General features: G+C 36.3%; 1 long non-coding RNA gene across 1 annotated transcript in view; it reads left to right on the top strand.

Moving 5' to 3' along the window:
• Positions 1-15,179, top strand: part of LOC110743771 — a 32,289-nt gene extending 17,110 nt beyond the window's left edge. The window contains exons 2-3 of the long non-coding RNA XR_002523333.2: positions 9,222-9,296; positions 10,455-15,179. This is a non-coding gene — a long non-coding RNA (uncharacterized LOC110743771). The remainder of the gene's footprint in view (positions 1-9,221; positions 9,297-10,454) is intronic.
• The last annotated feature ends 3,524 nt before the right edge of the window (positions 15,180-18,703 follow it).

Here is an 18,703-nt window from a genome sequence, read left to right as displayed (position 1 = left end):
GTGTTGGTGGAGGCAGCTTGGCATTCCTGGGCTCCTTGAAGTTTGAGAATATAGTAAGGAATCTCTGAGATATTCCAATTATTTAAAAAGTCTAACAGAAATCTAATATTTATGCATGATAAGATGACATGAACTAACTTATCTGCCAAATATCTCCTCCATAATAGAATTATATCCACTCAGTTGATAATTCTGTAATGGTATCTCATGCTGATCAGACGCTCTGATAAGCAGTTAGGTGTCTTTGACGGAAGAAAGGAGAAAACTATTATTAAAAATTTCAGCTTCCGTTTCTGCTCCTTTCTCCTGCGCTGAAATGAACTCTCTCATTATGAAACTGTGTTCCTTGAGCAGCAGATGAGATTGCATTACTGCAGTGAACATGGAGGCCTGTCGATTTCTAAAGCAAATTCCCTCAAAGACATCTGCTTCACTGTGAAATAAGTGGTCATGGCTCAGCTAGCTGTCTTGTAACTATAGACAGTAAAGCCACAACAGAAGCATCTACAAATTTCTGGTGGTCGCTGCAGATACAGGGCCCTTGAAATGCTCTTACATCTCCTGGCATGGTCTGAAAAGGAAAGTGTGCTTTCAGTAGGACCTAGGGTAGCCTGAGGTGTCTCCAGATCTGTCATTGTCCAATCACCAGCAAATAAGACATGCAGCTGAAAGCCAGGATTGAGTTCATCCTGCAGCTCCCGGGAGAAATCTTAAACTAGAGATCTTGCCAACTCTCTTGCCAAATTCTTCCTGGGGGAATTTTGCATTGTTAATAATATATTGTCTTTGTGTCAGTCCCTGTGCCTTTTAAATTAATTTTCATTATTAGAAATTGTAGCCCAGAATCTTCCCTCTTGATTTTTTTACAAATAAAAATTTTACCTAGCCACTTTAAACACCAAGAAAGAGCTAGAAGGAGTATGATGGGCTGAAGGAAGATATCTGGGCCCAATTTTCATCAACCAACTCTTATTGAACACCTACTATGTGCAGAAATGCAAGCAGGTACACCGTGGTATTTCTTGAACTACTTTTGTCCTCTAACATGTGTCCCTCTTTAGAATAAACATTATGAACTTTTTGTCTGACATAAAATGTTCCCTGCAAGTGAAATAGATGAGGGGGTTTGCTTTTATCTCTAGAGATTTAGGGAACTAGACCTTGAAGGAAGAGGGGAGGAAAGTGTTGGATTACAGGATTTGGGGGAAGACATGGTCTGTGGCTGGAGAAAACAAGTGAGATACTGAATCCGAGGAGATTCTCTTTGTAGGCGGAAAACTCATCAGCTCAACTGGACACTTTGTACCAGCTCAGAGAGTTCTTAGCAATGATTGCTGCCAAAATATATATACTCTTAACTGAATCAGAAATACAGTGCTAAATGAGTCACTTGTTGTGAGGACACTAATAAAGAATTACATTTCAATACGATTTTTTTTCAGTTTCTATGATAATGTCTTTTGAAATATGTTCATGAAGTTCCTGGAACCCATGGTGAAAATTCATAAAAATGGTCCTTGAAATTAGCAAATTTGACTTCATCACTTATTAATTACAAATGTCTGCTCTGACATCACTGGTGTTTTGGGGATCATAATGTATTAAAGTTTTTTTTTTTTTTTAAATAATAAGGTGTTATAGAAATTCAGATCTTGCAGGTTATAAAGCAGTGGTTAAAGACCTGGTCCTTGAAGCCAGATCCTAGATTTGGGTTCTTTTTCTGCCACACATTTTAATTGCACAGCTATGGGGATGCCTCTTGACCGCTCTGAGGCCCAGGATTTCATTGCCTGGCACCTACTAAGTGCTCGACAGATACTATTTATATATTTACTATATGGTATCTGATTTTAAGGCAAATCTATTCCATAAAATCATAAAATAACCCTCGACTGTCCATCTTTTTTGGCAAGCATTAAGGGTAAGTGGTCATGGGGATGTATTGTCAGGTGAAGAATGGCATAATGTATTATTATTTTTAATCTTGTAAAGAAGAAGAGAGCGTCTCCTATATTGGAAAAAAGTTACATACGATTTCTCTAAGGAGTAAAACAAAGTTTTATAGTAGTATATAAACTGTTAAAGAAACAATAAAACCCCCCAAACCACATGCATTAACCTGTTTTTGGTTCTTCGTGACCTTAGAAAGGAAAGAGTTTAGAGTAACAACCAAGTTATTATAATTTCCATCAAAAATAAAATACTGAAGCAAGATAAATCTGACACGTGCTGGCTGTGGTGTCCAGAACAAGCACTATTCCTTATATAGCCAACTGTGGCAAGTAATGACTGCGGTAAAGACAGTGGTCTGTGTGCAAGATAACATTTCAACTACCCAGTTTTGTAAAACTGCTGAAGAGCAAAAACGCAGCTGGGTTTGGGGAAAGGTCTTGAATACATGGAAGGTTGGAGGAGAAGGATCTTGTTTGACCAACAGGACATATTATTGAAGATAATTATTTAGGTTACCATAAGAATTTACATCAATATGTACTAAGAAATAATGTGAGGCAAATTTAGGAGTCTTAAAAAGATGTGAAATAATGATGGGCTTATGTTTTATGACTCTTTAGTATGGGAGGCATTAGGGAAAAACTATTAAATTATTAGCAACTCTCCCAAGTACAGCAGAGTGTTTTTAAGGCACAGTGCCAATTCCTAGTAGATCTGATAAAAGTTTTCTGATTTTTATTAAAAAAATCAAATGTTGCAAAAGATGAATTTTACTGTATTAAAGAATGAAATGATAAATAGCCAGTTTGAGAGTGTTGATGGAAGCAAACTCTACATTTGATATTAGGAGACACCATCCTTTAAAATACAAGAACCTGTTTCTTTAGTCTCCCCCATTTCTTCCTCTTTGATCTGCCTCTTAAAGGAGAATTATTCCAACTTTTACTTCTAAGCCTCTCCGTCTTCCTCCTTTCCTTCTTTTTTTTTTTTTTTCTCCAATAATTATCTTGGCTTTGAATGTCAAGTTTGTGCTATATATATTCAAGGCACCACTGGGTATACAAAATTAATAAGTCATGATCTCTGCCCTAGTTTTGGTGTGTTGTGCACAGAAAGGCAAGAAAACTTGTAAAATGTGATAAAGTCTTTACAGTGATTAGGAAAATGTGTTCTAGAAGCACAAAAGAGGTGACATCTGAAGTTCCATGAAGGCTAAGCGAGTTAGTGGGGAGGAGGCATTTCAGGAAGGAAAAACTGCAAGGACTCAGGCATGGGGCACAGAAATGGATGGTATCTTGGAGACTTGTTAGTCATTTTGTGTGTTTGGAATGTCGAGTGTATATTGGAGTGTGCACCAGCTGAGGCTGGATAAGTGGGGAGCTAATGATTTATACTCTCCCAAGTATAGCAGAGTATAAATCCTGCGGGTAGTGGAGAGTAACAAGAGGTGTTTAAGCACTCAGTGGGCTATCTCATTTCTTTCCATGGCTTTAACCAGCATCCTTAAGTTAATTATTCCCAAATCCATACCTGCAGTTCTGACTTTGTTCCTAAGTATCATAATTGTATTTTAAAGTGCTAACTTATTACTGAACATATTATCCTGCTGTAACTCAAGCAAGTTCAGTTCAGACAAACTTACTTTGTCCCTTTACATTGTTCCTCCACTTGGGCTCGTTTCTTTGTTTCATAATGGCAACATTTCTCCAAATCAACTGGGATTAACATCTTAGTGCCATCTTCAGCTTCCTTCTTTATTTGTTTCCCCATAGTATTTTGTTTACCAGAACCCACCACTTTTGCTCCCAAGCACTTCATGGCCATTTCCCTATTTCTTTTTCTACTGCCAGTGCCATATGGCTTAAACTCCTGTTCTTTTTCATCTGTATTTTTGCAATGGCCTTTTACTATCCTACTTATTTTCTGTTTTACTTCTAATCCAGTGTGCATAATTGAGTCATAATTTTCTTCCTAAAATATGGATTTCCTGACATAACTTCTAATCTTTGCCACTTTTCCTTATTTTTGCAATCTCTTTCCTAATAATATTGCTTGTCAGAAATCATCATTCTTTGTAACACCACAATGCTTTTAAAAATATCTTGATAACATCACATCTTGCCTTATATTAAAATTTTAAAATACTTATACATTTTTGGAAGACAGAGCATATTAGTTACCTGTTGCTGTATAACAAATTACTCCAACATGTAGTGGCTTAAAATAATGCACGATCATTATTTCACAGTGTCACTGAGTCAGAAGTCCAGGGTGCATCTTAACTACACCCTCTGACTTAGGATCCCTCACAAGGCTGCAATCACAATGTCAGTTGAGGGTATGGTCATGATAAGGTTCAAGTGGGGTAGTGTCGGCTTTTCAGCTCACTCAGTGGTTGTTGCAAGGTTTAGTTTCTTCCCAGTTGTTGGACAGAGATTGTCAGTTTCTCACTGGCTGTTGGCCAAAAGCTTCCCTCAGTTACTTACCACATATATATATGTGTGTTTCTTCATGGGACAGCTTACAACATGACAGCCTGCTTCATCAAGTGGAGAGTGGTGAGAGACAAAAGTTGCAGTCTTTTATAACCTAACCTTGGAAATGACATCCCATCACTTTGCTATATTCTATTTGTTAAAAGCATGTCACTACGTCCCGCCCACATTCAAGGAGAGTAAATAATTATACAAGGGAATGAGTAGCAGGCAGCTGACTATCACACAGAGCATCTATAATTTTATTCCTGACCTTTGTGACTAATGCTTTATGCAACAGGTGTTTAATAAGTTTTACCGATGGTATTGAAAGACATTGTTGCTTTTTGTAACTAAGACTTATGCTAGTGTTAATCATTAACATCTACATTTGGTTAAAATTAGTTGACCCCTTTGAAATTTTTGTGTAATATAAAATGAGAAAAAAATGAAAAGGTACTAAATAGTCAGTTGGATCAGTTGGGAGTTCAGTACATGAATGCCACTCAATCATTTGGCAAAAATAATGACAACATACTAGAGAGGGAGGAAGAGAGTAATGTGATGGAAATTATCCCAATACCACTTTTTTTTCTGAATTTCACTTGAAATCAGCAACAAAAATTTATACTAAAATTCAGTTCTAGGTAATTTCTAAATTTGTTAATAGTTTAGATGTCTTAATTTTCTCCAATTAGATGTTTATATAAACATTTTAGAATTTAAGGCAGTTGCCAAGTTTGAAGTGAATTTCTGTGTAAAGATGCATAAATTTGAAGTAATGACGGTTTTAAAATTTAATTGTTTATAAACGTAAAAAACTCAGAAAAATATACTTTTCCTACATTTGTTTTAAGTAGCTTTTTATATCATTTTTATGAGCAAAACAATATATAGGTATTAAGGCCTAACTTTCAGAGACTATTAGTGTGTTATAGCTATTTTATTTTTAAATTCAGAAATATTATACTTTGACTCTAATAAATTATTTTTATATGCCTTTTCAAAGTTATAAACAGATTAAAAGAACATAATGTGAAAAGAGGAAAGTTCTGTTAGAAATAGTCCTGGTTTAGCTTAAGGTTTTATTCATTACTTGGGCCAAAATAACCTCAGCTTTATCTTTTTATGTGTGTGTTATCTATTTTTGAGATGTTTGAGATAGAATAAAGCTCAAGTTTCCAGGAGCAGCCAAATAATTGTACTTTGATTTTATAAAATCATTTCTTTTTAGATGACAATAATGAAGCATTTGCATTTGAGCCTGGCAACAAGTGCATTTGAAAGTTTGCTAAATGAATATAATTGTGAATTAAACAATAAGAAACATTATTATTTTAAAAACATTATTGAAACCATTACATATGAATAATAAAGTTTTTTTGCAGGTAATACATTAATTAATCAACTTTTTGTCAGATCCTTATACGTTTATTCAGATATTTCCTTTCATAGACTTGTCTCATCTTCAGGTGTGATTTTTAATGAATATTTTCAATTCTGCTAAAGACTACATTATTAAGTTCTATAAGCAGGCCTAGTTATATATTTACATTTTATACCCTTTTCTCAAGTCAAGCCCATTTGGAATTTAAGAATTTGAAAGGTCATGTAATAATTAATTTAAAATTTAGTTTAGATAATTTCAATTTTATCACATTTCCAACTGTTATGGTCTCCATAACGAGAGATCAAGCACAATGTCATATATGAACTAAATGTATTGTGTTTTGCAGGAAAGTGAAACCTTTATTAATAATGGCTTATGTGATGGTTAATATGAGTGTCAACTTGATTGGATTTAAGGATGTGAAGTATTGTTCTGGGGTGTGTCAGTGAGGGTGTTGCCAAAACAGATTAATATTTGAGTGAGTGGACTGGGAGAGGCAGACCCATTCTCAAGCTGGGTGGACACCATCTGGTCAGCTGCCAGCATGGCTAGGATAAAAGCAGGCAAAAGAATGTGAAAGGACTAGACTGCCTATAAACATATTACCTTTGACCATATATGGAGAACCAAAAAATATGATTAAGTTGCTTGGTTGTTGCTAAGTTTAGTGGACAAAGTGATGAAAGAAAACAATAAATTCAGGGATTCTAACTCGTGGCTCCAGAAGACATACTTTTCACCAAAACATAAATAGATTTATGAGGGCAGCACCTGCATCCTTGAAGAGCTCTGTGATTGCTCTTCTCTGTATGCCAGATCTTACAGTGAGACTTGCGGTTACTCAACTACAAAATTTAAATACAGTGGGAATAATTGGATCCTGAGATGGCAGGGGCCAAGCGGTGGCACTCCACTGCCAATGGCAAGGTAGGTATAGTTACTGTAATGGACAGCAGAGGCAGAGCAGCAGTCAGAATAATCTGACTTGTGTAGGGCTCTGGCATTGGCTAATTAATCATGGTGTTCCTAGAAGTGAAATTTGTAGGAAGCCTACTGCATTCTTAATTTATATAAGCAGAAAACTTCTGGGTCAAGTGGACAAAAGACTAATTTAAATTACAAAAACAGACAATCACAGTCCCTCAATCAAATTCCAGACTTGAGCTAGTTTACAGACCCAGAACCCCATGAATGAAGGAATAGGCTGGGAAGGCCTTGAGGAAGGACCCCACTACACTATACTACAAAAATTTATGTTGTTAATCTTTTGCCCATCCTTCCGCAAGGAGACCGCTGGCCTTTTACTAGGGTAACTGTGTATTGGGGAAAGGGAAATCATCAGACCTTTTACAGACTACTGGACACTGGCTCTGAGCTGATGTTAATTCCCGGGTACCTAAAATGTCATTGTGATCCTCCAGTTAAAATATGGGCTTATAGAGGTTAAGTATTAATGGAGTTTTAGCTCAGGCTCAATTTACAGTGGGTCCATTGGGTCCCCAGACTCACCCTGTGGTCATTTCCCCAGTGCCAGAATGCGTAATTGGCATAGACTTACTTAACAGCTGGCAGAATCCCCACACCAGTTTCCTGACTGATAGGGTGAGGGCTATTTGGTGGGAAAGGCCAAATGGAAGCTATTAGAGCTGCCTCTACCTAGAAAACTAGTAAATTAAAAACAATATTGCATCCCTGGAGGGATTGCAGACATTAGAGCCACCATTGAGGACTTGAAAGATGCAGGGGTGGTGGTTCCCACTACATCCCCATTAAACTCTCCCATTTGGCCTGTGTAGAAGACAGATGGATCTTGGAGAATGACAGTGGATTACCATAAGTTTAACCAAGTGGTGACTCCAATTGCAGCTGCTATACCAGATTTGGTTTCATTGCTTGAGCAAGTTAACACATCTCCAGGTACCTGGTATGCAGCCATAGATTTGTGAAATGTCTTTTTCTCCATTCCTGTCCATAAGGTCCACCAGAAGAAATTTGCCTTCAACTGGCAAGGCCAGCAATATACCTTCACTGTCCTACCTCAGAGGTATATCAACTCTCTGGCTTTGTGTCATAATTTTGTTTGGAGACATCTTGATTGCTTTTCCCTTCCACAAGATATCACACTGGTCCATTACATTGATGACATTATGCTGGTTGGATCCAGTGAGCAAGAAGTAGCAAACACACTGGTAAGACATTTGTATGCCAGAGGATGGGAAATAAATCTGACTAAAAATCAGGGACCCTCTACATCAGTAAAATTTCTGGGGGTCCAGTGGTGTGGGGTCTGTCAAGATATTCCTTCTAAGGTGAAGGTTAAGTTGCTGCATTTGGCCCCTTCTACAACCAAGAAAGAGGCACAATGCCTAGTGGGCCTATTTGGATTTCGAAGGTAACACATTCCTCATTTGGGTGTGTGACTCTGGCTCATTTATCGAGTGACGAGAAAGGCTGCCAGTTTTGAGTGGGGTCCAGAACAGGAGAAGGCTCTGCAACAAGTCCAGGCTGCTGTGCAAGCTGCTCTGCCACTTGGGCCATATGACCCAGCACATCCAATGAGACTGACGGGTCAGTGATAGATACTGTTAGTATTACCCTGCCCTGTTTAAGGTCAATGGGAAACTAAACCCCTCCAGGCAGGACTACAAATTGTCCAGACCCTTCATAGGTTTGGGTCACTCCACCAGGTAAAAAGCCACAACTTGCTGAGGTGATTGCTGAAGGCAAAGGGAATACAGAATGGGTAGTAGAAGAAGGTAGTCATCAATACCAGCTATGACCACGTGACCAGTTGCCAAAACAAGGACTATAATTGTCGTATTTCCTCCTTAGTCTGTTAAGAACATGTTTGTGCACGTATACACTTGTATGAAGAAAATATTTTCATTTTAGTTTCTTTTTCCTTTATAATGTGACATAAGATTTATTGACTTCATATCAGCATTTAAATGTTGTTAACTTTATGTAATAGCAATTGGGTTGGGATTGGTGTGCTTCCAGTTGTACGAAAGATAGTTGTCTTATGTTAGGTGTAATTATGACCTTATTCTTTTATTTCTCTGAAGATTATATATGATTTCAGGAAACGTATATGGGTTCAAGTTAACAAGGGGTAGACTTGTGATGATTAATATTAAGTGTCAACTTGATTGGATTTAAAGATGCAAAATATTGTTCTGAGTGTGTCTTTGAGGGTGTTGCCAAAGGAGAATAACATTTGAACCAGTGGATTGGGAGAGGCAGACCAACCCTCAAGTTGGGTGGGCATCATCTAGTCCTACATCTTTCTCGTGTGCTGCATGCTTCCTGCCCTTGAACGTTGGATTCCAAGTTCTTCAACTTTTGGACTCTTGGACCTTAGACCACAAACTGAAGGCTGCACTTTTGGCTTCCCTACTTTTTAGGTTTTGTGACTCATACTGGCTTGCTTGGTCCTCAGCTTGCAGACGACCTATTGTGGAACTTCACCACGTGATCATGTGAGTCAATACTCCTTAATAAACTCCCCTTCATATATACATCCATCCTATTAGTTCTGTCCCTCTAGAGAACCCTGAGTAATATAGCTTGGTTACTAATTTGTTCAATACTGGCTTTAAGGATATTATCATAGACTACATTTTGATAAACAATAGAAAGTAATATTATTAAATACCTTCTTGTTACTCCAAAAATGAAGATCAATAAAATTATTATTAAAAAGAATATCCACAAAAATTTGTGTTGACTTTCCCCAAGTGAACTGATAGGACAATTTAGTTATTCAACTCGATGAAATTAGCTAAAATATAGTGAATGAAATGGGCACAAGCGTCTGTAGGCATGATAGATATCATCCATGTGTGGAAAGCAAAATGTGTTAGGGGCCAGTAATATAAGATGTCAAGCTGTTGAAGATAGTCTTAGACATTACTTTTCCCAGTGGCCTGTCCCCCAATATCCCCCTTGAAACCAAGAACTTAGCATAAAGCTGGAATATTCACTGGATAATTTTTAATGCTTCACAAATAGATGATGTATTAGTCTGTTCTCACACTGCTAATAAATATATATCAGAGACTAGGTAATTTATAAAGGAAAAAGGTTTAATGACTCACAGTTCTATGTGGCTGGGGATGCCTTACAATCATGGCAGAAGGCGAAGGAGAAGCAAGACACGTCTTACATGGTGGCAGGCAAGAGAGCCTGTTCAGGGGAACTCCCATTTATAAAACCATCAGATCTTGTGAGACTTAATCACTACCATGAGAACAGTATGGGGGAAACAACTCCCATGATTCAATTATCTCCACCTGGCTCCACCCTTTACACATGGGCATTATTACAATTCAAGGTGAAATTTGGGTGGAGGCACAGCTAAACCATGCCACATGATGTTACTGTTCATTAATGATCGGTACATATGCATGATGCTTTCTCTTACGTTATTTGTCCCTTGAATTAAGCATATAAACAGTAGCAGTTTCTTTGGGGAACCATACTGCCTACATTTTCAGTTTTTCATGACTTGTGTGTGAAACACAAATTCAAAGGTACAGATGCAGAAAGTCTTTCTTGTCTTGTTCTCTGATGCCACACTGGGAACACTAGACATGTACTCATCCATTACTAAAATGGTATTTTGTTTTCTGTTTCAGGATTTTTCTCCTTGTACACAACTTTAAGATTGACTTGCTCATTCATTGTGGTGAGTAGTAAGACGCAAACCTTCAATCTCCATATGCCTCAAGTAAGTCTTAAAAGCAAAATATGTTCTGCATAAAGGTGGAAGAATAATGATTTAGAATCTGTGTAGTACAGAAATAGGATAATGTTGAACCTGCTCCTCTCCTAGGCCTGTGGTACTTTGGGTGCTGGAATTAGGCAGTTACTACCAAGGATTGCTGCAAAAGAAGCAGTGATGTTAGGTGAATAAATATTTTGGTACAGAAATGCCAACAATAGGTGGTTCATCTCAAATAAAACCAATAGATCACCTGCCCAACTTTGTTAGCTTGCTAGGAAGTTAGTTATAATTACAATTAGAGTCTAAGACATATTTTCTAGTCATTAACATATTCCATACAATCTTGATAGCATTATTCCAAAAAACAAGATCATATCATTAATTTAAACCTATTCCATGCAGTGACTATTCAGAGAAAGTAAATAGTATCTTCTCTTAATAGATGTATGCTCTTTTGTACCATAGATTATCTTTACAGTAGTAACTTGGCACTAATTTGACTTTCAAAATTGAACTGCTGCTGATAAATCTCTTAAAAAGTCTTTTTTATATGTAGTAAAATGTTTAAGAAACATTTAAAAAGTTAGAACAAAAAGATAAAATGAGAAACAGAATATGAAATAAATTAGTATAAGACCTTGGTATTATACCAAGGTCAGGAAGACAGTTCAGTAGAATTCAAATTATTATTGTATTGCTGTTCTTTACTTTGGGAAAGGTGTATGTGTATGTAAGAAGTTGCACATATAGTGCCAAACAAATGTCTTCAAATTTAAGAACAATGCCCATGAAAGGAAAATCAACCTAACAAGAAGGAAAGAAATATTAGTATTTATAACACAAGAAACCTTGAAGGGGTTATGATCTTGTATAAGAGTATACATATATAAGTAGATAGATACACATATTATAAATATATTGACATATGAACATACTTAACTACAACATAGCTGATATTCTAAAAATAAAATATCGAATTGTGATTTTGTGTATGTTTCTTTTCAGTAAACAAAGGGTATTTAAGGAAATATAAAAATTAATGCAATGGAAAAAATATATTTGCCTGTGATAGTACTAAAATTTGTTACTGGATATTTCAATTAAACTTAAAAATGTAAAAAGACAAAACAAGGAAGCAACAAAGAGATTTGCAGCACAGCAAAAAATGGCCACCAAGAGATCACATTTGTCTTCTCTGCACCTGGCTTGGTCTGACAGTACTTCAAAATTGTACTGGGGATTCTGGCACCATTTTTATAAAGGTAAAGGTTGGGTAACTTGACATCCAAAAGAAAGTTAATATAATAATTGGTTTTACATGTGACTATATCCTCAGTTTCATCATATTTACTAAAGGAGAAAGAAAAACCTGACTTATAAATGTGGCTCCCCTTATTTAAAATTACTTAGCCTGTGGAATAAATAAATTGTGGTGGACAGAATCTAAGGTTGCATTCATGGTCCCTGACTCCTGGTGTTCATGTCCTTACATGACTCTCTCCCCTAGAGCATGGGTGGGAAATATGACTTGCTTCTAAGCTCTAGCATATGCAAAGGGGATGAGATGTATGTGACTGTGCATACGTGGTTACATGATTACATGACATAAGATGAAGTGCCGTCTTGCTGGAGTCTCTCACTGCCTTGTTGACTGTGAAGATGGAAGTTGCCATGTGGTGGGCTGCCTATGTTGGGAGACCCACAGAGGAAAGAACTGAGAGAGCCTACAGGCTGATGGTGGCCTCCATCCAACAGTCAGCAAGAAACGAAGCCTTCAGTCCTGCAGCTGCCATTTTCGACTATGCGTTCCATCTAACGTGAGTGGAACTGATATTTTTATAAAACAAAAACTGAAATACATGTTTCTATATAAATCTCCTCTTATAAATAAAATGAAGTAGTGGAAGGATATTTGAAGGTAGTGGTGCAAAAAAGTGGTGCCAATGTGAAAGGACAAATTGTAAGGGAACAGAAATCTCTTTCAGTGGATAAAAGAATAATACAATTAAAAATGTGATCAATTAACAGATTAAACTGATAATGAATAATAAGCAAGAGGGTACTAACAGTAAAATTAGGGTTGTACTCCATCATTACTTGAACCCAAACTAACTTATCAATGTTCTTCAGGATGAGAAGTCTGCCATCTTCCATCAGCCTTGCTTATTTGGGAACCAGTTTAACTCAGTCTAGTATTAGGCAGTGGCGATTGAGGTTTGGAAATAAGTTGTTTGGTGTTCTATAGCCAAAGGTTAAAACTTTTGAAATGTTTTCGATGCCAGCAATGCTATTGCATGGTTGGCTCTTTAAATACTACCTGTGGAGGCCAGTTTGCTTGACTTTATTGGGCCTGGGTGTATGGAGTAACTGGGGCTTCATGACTCTCTATTCTGTGTCTCTAATACCAGCTTTTGAAGAGTGAAGAAAAGTGTAGATCTCCCTGTTCTAAACTTCAGTTGGAAAACCAGTGTTCCTGTTTACTTTTCTCATTATTTCAACCCTTGCTAAGGGTTCCATGGCTGCTGGTCACCCTGATTGATGCCATCCTATAATTGGAATGACTTTTTAATACTTATATAGAATTGGTTTCTAGTCCCCCTCCCCCACCCTAGTTCTTCCTTGACTTTATAGTAGCTTCTCCCCAGAAGTCTGCTTTCTCTCTCTTAGATCATGTTCCTTTTCTTCCATGTATCTTGTAGCCAGTGCTGTGTGGTATGTTCTTTCTTCATCATGGAATTCAGTATGAGGGACACATATTTTGGATCATCAAAATGCAACGGAGGACTTATAACAAATGTTTTATTTTATGGAGACTTTTTTTGCCCCTTGGTTTATGAATTCAATGATTGAAATTTGAAAATCAATGAACCTTGCACTTGAAATAATATATGCTCTAATAACTTTCCCAAATAACAAATTTAAACTGGTTCCTCTGAAAGTATTCTTATACTATAGTAATTTCCTCTTTAAACCTTTAATAATTACACATAACCTATTGCTGAAATAGGATGTAAACTTTGTACCCAATGTTTTGCTTCTATTATTTTCTGGAATGCTCTTTCCCCATTCTTATGGTTCCCCCAAAACATACACATATAGACTTTCTCCCTCTCTTCTGTTTCCTGAGGTGCCACCCATTCCTTAAGTACTTTTTCATTTTCCAATTTCACCATGAAGCCTTTTCTGATTTACTTAAGTAAATAGTCTGTTTTTCTTTCAGCCTTCACATCTTGCTTTATTCCTCTATTATGGTATTTCTCTTAATCTGTGCTTATATTTGTTGTTTCTTTTCTTCTTTATTAGATCCTAAGCTATCTGAAGGCAGGGGTCAAGCTGTTATGATGTTTATGTTACTTAAGATCTAGATAAATAATAGCTAGATGTGTATTGGGTTAAAACAAATTAACCCCCTTTAGCCGTGCATGAGGCCCTACCAACAATGAGCTAATGTTACCTTAAAAGAGATTTCCATTATACTTACTCATGAAAGGCTCTTCTCTTTTACTGTATGTGACAAAATGAGAAGGTAAAGGTAAAATAGTGACTTTTCTATGAAGCTTAATTTATTCAAGTTTACAAAAAGCCTTTTATTTTGTGTTGCTGCTCTTTTGACTTGTTGAAAATTAACATTTCTCCTTTTTTTGTGGTGGGAAGTGCTTGATTGTTATAAGAATAAAGGTTTAGAATCTCTATATTAGTTTCTCTAATTTTTTACTGGTCTGTGAAATCAGAAGTCTTGGGAACTGCTGATCTAGGGTTTTCGTACATGCCAATATAACCAAACAAAAGGGTTAAGGGATTCTGGTGTAACCATGTATGGAGAAAAGAACAATGGACTAAGATGTAGGAAAACTGATGCCAGCCCTGACGGATCTTACAACTACTTATGTAACATTGGTCTTGGCTTTATGTAATTAACTGAGTAAAACTGCCTCAGGTATCTCTTGAGGTAGATGTGAGACCCAAGTAAATAATCAGGTTGTAAAATGTTTTTGTTTCTAGTATAGTTTAAAAGCAAGGGATTGTGTAGTGCTAGTTATCGGTAGTGTTTTCCTGTGTCTTTAGTGTCAACAGTATTTCCTTTAGAGAGCCCTTTCTTCATAATCAGAAGCAAGTCCATGATTTTCTATGCTTTGAATTACAAATTATTCCTCACCGTTCTAGTGACATTGATTTGATTATATATCATAAACTGTCCAGCAGGATTTTTATTGTCAGTTTAAAATGAAATAATAGCTTAAAAATCAGAATGCCAGTGGTAGATATTTGTATAAGTGATTCCAACTGAAATGATATATGGACACTATTTGTATTTTGGAGGCTCTAGTCATGTGAGAAGTGAACTTTAAGTCTGAAGCATACTTATGCAGATATTCTATATGAAGGGTTATTTCTGCAATGCAAAATTGTCTTTCACTTTGCATGAACAAAACCAACACAAATAAAACTGATTGCATTAATTCACTAAGTGACTACACAATCTGCTGTGTATAAAGATATGTTACCAAAATATTGAATTGCAGGACTATTTGTTAAATGTGAGAGTAGAGTAGGGTTAGACCTAGAAGGGTAAACGTGGCCACTATATTAGTCCATTTTAATGCTGCTAATAAGACAAACCTGAGACTGGGAAGTAAAAGAGGTTTGATGGACTTAACAGTTCCACATGGCTGGGAGGCCTCACAATCAATGTTGAAGGCAAGGAGGAGCAAGTCATGTCTTACATGGATGATGACAGGCAAAGAGAGAGAGCTTATGCAGGGGAACTCCTCTTTATAAACCATCAGATTTCATGAGACTTACTATCACAAGAACAGCACCAGAAAGACCTGCCCCCATGATTCAGTTACCTCCCACCAGGTCCCTCCCATAACAGATGGGAATTCAAGTTGAGATTTGGGTGTGGACATAGCCAAACCATATCAGCCACTTACTCCCCTCTTCTGTGTCATCGTCATTAAAAAATGACATTACACAGGCCACACATAACATTTTAAAGTTGAGAAACTTTGTCTTTTGCCCTGTCTTCCCTTAATACCTTACTGTAGTTTCCTACAAGCAATAGGTATTTCCATTTTTTACCTCTCAGGCCCAGTGGCCTCTGCTACTCTCTGACTTTTTACAGACTGCTAATGAGATACCACCACTCTCTTCCCTCCCAGGAAGTTAGTGTTACAGGCTCCTGAGCGAACCTTTTATCTTTTACTTCTTGTCTAACAAAACCATACTTTTTGGGGCTGTTGATCTCCGGTAGATGTTGAGAATATAGCAGAAAAATCAATTCACACTGAGATGCCACTGCTAATAGCTGATAATGAGGTAGGCATCCCAGGTTTTATTTATAAGACCAAAAAATGGACTGGACAATGTTGGACTCACAAGAAAGGGATTTAGATAGAGATCTTTCCTGAAGCCTCTGAAATTACCCCCTGGAGATCAACTTAATCTCACATATAATGGGACCTCCCTTTCTAAATTAAAATTTCAGTGGGTCACTGCATTGTATGCAGAGATATTGTTCTGAATCAAAAGTAAATTTTGTCTGTAGAGAAGATTTTTAAACTGTGAGATGAATGCAAATCCAATCTAATTCATCTGAAAAGGCCAAATGAGAGCTCTAGTTGAGATTAAAAATGGTTGGCTCTGGTCCACATCCATTTAAAACAAGTAATAGAAGATCAGTAAATACCAAAATGGAATGGAGGACAGGAGAATCCATGGTTTTGGGTGTATGAAGTCCTTAATTATCACTTACCAAACACGTATTAAACACAGGATGACACTAGGGTTTGATAAATGAAACACATGGTTCCTGAACTAAAGAAGCTCACTTTCTAGGGAGTAGATCAGCAAATAGAACATTATTTTATAAATGTGTCATAAATGCTCTATTAGAGGCAAGTCCAAGATATTCTGAGAGCTCAAAGTACCACCTAACGTAGACTGGGAATGGAAAGACATGGGGCAATATCTTAGAAAACTTTTATTAAGTAAATTAATTGAGTTTGGAAGACGGAACAAAGATTAAAAAGAGAAATAAAGACCACTCCTACTGTCTTGTTTTCTACCTTAATTTGAGAATCATTAACCCTGAATTAACTCATTTGTTTGTTTTTAAAGTATTTTCTAAGCTCACATGTATATTAAAGGACAAAGGTTGAAAAAGCACCTAAAGTAAAGGATGAAAAACTTTTATGTTCCTTTTGAGTGCCCAACTGTGTGTGCCTTTTGGTAATTATAGGCTCAGTTACCATGTGTATATTCCTACCAGTCCCACAAATGGTAGTTAAAGGAGAAGAGCATAGTAAGTGCAGCTAGAGACTATTTAAAGTGGTTCAGCATTCATTAACTTCAAAACCTCTAAATTAAAACAAATAAGGTAAATTATGATTATGGATTCAAGACACAGGAATGGATGTGCAATACAAATCTATCTGGTGTTCTCATACTATAGTAATTTGCCAGGGAGTGATAGAAACTCTAAGATAAAATAAATGTATCTCTGGAGAATCTATTTTACTGAAAATTTTAGGAATATAGTTAATAGTAAAACATAGAGATACACAGCAGTCCATGATGGATTGATACATATCTCTCACACGCGCGCGCACACACACACACACACACACACACGCCCTTCTTTGGTTTATTTGAGTAGAACAGTTTGAAAAAATGTAGCAGACTAAAAAGACACAGAAGAAAATAGCAAAACTATCAGGTATTTTATAGTCTTTACTGAACTTCATTTTTCTTCATTGTATAAATATGTTCAAATATGCTATCAGATTCAGAGCACAAATCCTGACTCATAACTCATCTCTCACTCCTTATAATTGCTATACTTTAAAGGTCTTTTAGAAAAGAACATTTAACTTACTTCACTCAACTCTCTTTTGGCTGACATTTGCTTTCACTCTTTCTTTGTCATTTTCAGTCATCACAAAGGCTTCCGGAAAAGGTATGAAAAGAAGAAATACAAAGGAGGACTGTTCAGCTGGTGTCAAAGGACTAACTCTTGGCCTAAATTTTTCATTTTTCAGTGAATTACAACACTCTGAATACATCTGGAGCATTTTAAGGAATAAAATAAAAGTGAGGATTGCCACTTTACAATCTCTGATCCAAGAAGCTACATGTTCTTTTAGGCAGATTGACACAAGCTTTAAGTGAGCAAAGGGCTGAAAGCAGAGTATTTTCAGTCACTGAATTATACATATTATAAATGTGACTTCTGTTGAATGTGAATTATATCTCAGTAAATCTGTTATAAAACAGAATATATAACAAAAAATTATAAAACAATAAAATTACATATTGCTCTACCTCATAAGAAATTACAATATGTGTTTATATTTCATTTTTTTAGTTTACTATTAATCCTAGGGAACCTGTGAGTTTAGATAGTATGTGCTATGGATAAAGAAACACACACAAAATGATTTACTTGCTATATTACAATACTTCTTAGTTTTATAGACAAGCACATGTTTTGCAAATCACTAGGCTCCATTAGAAAACATAATTTCATATTTCATCAATTTCTTTTATTGTTATTCTAATCATAGACTTCAACACAGAGCTTCGAGATCTCTTAAATTCAGTCTTTTTATTTTACTTACAAGGACCCTGAAATCCAGAGGAGTTAAACTCCAATATTTCAGCACATGACTAATGGATCTGGGTTTAGATCCGGGGGATAGTCTCAAGTTCAGCGGATAGAGCACTGGACTGGGAGAAAAAGATCTAAATTTGAGTCTCAGAACTGTCACTTATCAACTTTCCCACTTATAATACTTATGAACGTGTTTAATAGTTAAAGCAGAATTCAAATATTGGCTGTCATTACTGATAAATAAAGAACTTCCAAATTGTTTATGGGGAAATTTAAATTGCCAAAATGATGTATGTTTCTCATCATATTAGTACAAGATGGATATCAATTTTGCCTAATTGGTTTGAATCTCAGTGCTATCATCTCTTAGCTGAATTATCTTTTGTTTTAGGGAATGAAGATTTGTCATTTTCAATCCCCAGTATACTAGTTCTTTTTTTTTTTTTTTAGAATTGTCTTTAAATTATAGAGATGAAGTCATGTTATAGATGAGCCAAGTCATGATGAGGTCACCTACATACATCTACTTCATAAAGCACACCTTTATT

This window comes from Papio anubis, chromosome 7 (assembly GCF_008728515.1).
Source record: "Papio anubis isolate 15944 chromosome 7, Panubis1.0, whole genome shotgun sequence".
NCBI classification, from domain to species: Eukaryota; Metazoa; Chordata; class Mammalia; order Primates; family Cercopithecidae; genus Papio; species Papio anubis.
Note: the sequence above shows the minus strand (reverse complement) of the source record. Positions and strands in the feature narration are given on the sequence as shown.